We start from the raw sequence: 1694 nt of genomic DNA, 5'->3' as shown, positions 1-1694 counted from the left end.
TTTGAGCTGATATTTCCTTATATATGTCCATCATCCTCAGAAAAATGCTACAAGAACATGTTAAAAACAGCATTTTCATTGGAGTGGGTCTATAACATCAGTTGCAGTCATTGATTTTACCAATTGTAATAATAAATACGTTGACTCCAAGTGAAAAAAAAAACATAACAGTGAATAAAATATAAAAGTCTGAATAAAAAATGCCTTTTTTTTTACTCCACGCATTAAATTATGACTTGAGTTCTCTGCACGACCGGAAACAGGGCAGGATGTGTGGAAAGACCAACCACCAAGTTAGTGTGCGATAAAGTCGAGTTGTGCCAAATATGGAACCGGAGGGACAGCTGAACATCTGTGTATGCGGGCTTTCATTTTTCAGAAGGAACTAAAAGTTGTCACACAATGTTCAAATGTGGGGTTATTTGGGTGCAGCCATAACGTCTCCCACAAATGATTGGGAAATCTCCTGACAGTGTTTCTTTCTTTCTTGGTACCCTTCATGTTTTTCCAGTAAAACCCTGTACACTTAATCACCAAAGACATCTGCAGAATGCAGCCATCATTTTAAAAATAAATACTTTGACTGATGTGCTGCTAACTGACCTTGTCACATAAAAGGGAGTCAAACCGGTTTGAGAACAGATAAACCCATTTGGCGGGGTAAACGTTGTTATGCTGGTAACTGCCTAGATTAGAACCCCTCATGCACACAGACCCGCACGCATCACTGTCGCTGATACACTGAGTCATTGTACTCAGAAAAGCACAGGTCAAACAAGTTTGGTTAATTTCATGGCTCAGTGCCCTTAGGTGGCACGTATACATGACCAAAACCCTAACTCAGTTACTCAGTTTCAGCCTCGAGTTAGATCAGTCCTTCTGCTAAATCTGATACTTAAAGTTATTTTCCAAGCCAGATGCCAGCTCGGATGTGGAAAACAAAGACACATATGGATCTATTTGTCTAAAAGTGGATGCATCAGAATGGAGTGGAGCAGGAACTGATGCAGATTGTAGCTTTTGCATCACACCTACAAGCTTTTTCAAAGACATTCTTTTCGTCTGCTCCTGATTCACAACAATTCGAATAAAGTTACAAGGGTTTCATGTGCTGACCAATAAAACTGAGTGATAAAGCCCTGATAAAAACATCACAAGCTATTGCAACTAAATAATATGTACCTCCTAAAGCTCTGCTTTTCAAACTGAGATGCTCATATTCCTCAAGTTCCACTAATGTATAAATACTATAAAGCGACATTGGCATATAAAGCAAGGCTTTGACATCGCCTTACTTAAGTTCTACCAAAAATAGTAATATTAATTCAAAATTTCAGATGAAATTTGAACACATTATATTTGGCCTACATGAAAAGAACACACAATTCAACATAAAACTGGCAGTTAATATATTAATTATATTTGATAAGTTTCATAATCTAAACTTTTTTCATCACATTTTTTTTACTGTAGCTATTAAAGAATTAGAATCTTATTAACTTACTATCTCTAAAAGTATAAACCAAAAAGCCATACATATTTATGAAAGTTATCAATCTTTGAATAATCTTAATTTATAGTAATGTGTGCTTTGTAATATGTGCTTTGTAATGTATATGCAATCCCCTGGCATTCTCATTGTTCTACTTGTTCTATATGTTTTGGACAATAAAGTTAAAAACAAAAAAGGGGGG

Source organism: Oryzias melastigma, linkage group LG1, assembly GCF_002922805.2.
Source record: "Oryzias melastigma strain HK-1 linkage group LG1, ASM292280v2, whole genome shotgun sequence".
Lineage (NCBI taxonomy): Eukaryota > Metazoa > Chordata > Actinopteri > Beloniformes > Adrianichthyidae > Oryzias > Oryzias melastigma.
Note: the sequence above shows the minus strand (reverse complement) of the source record.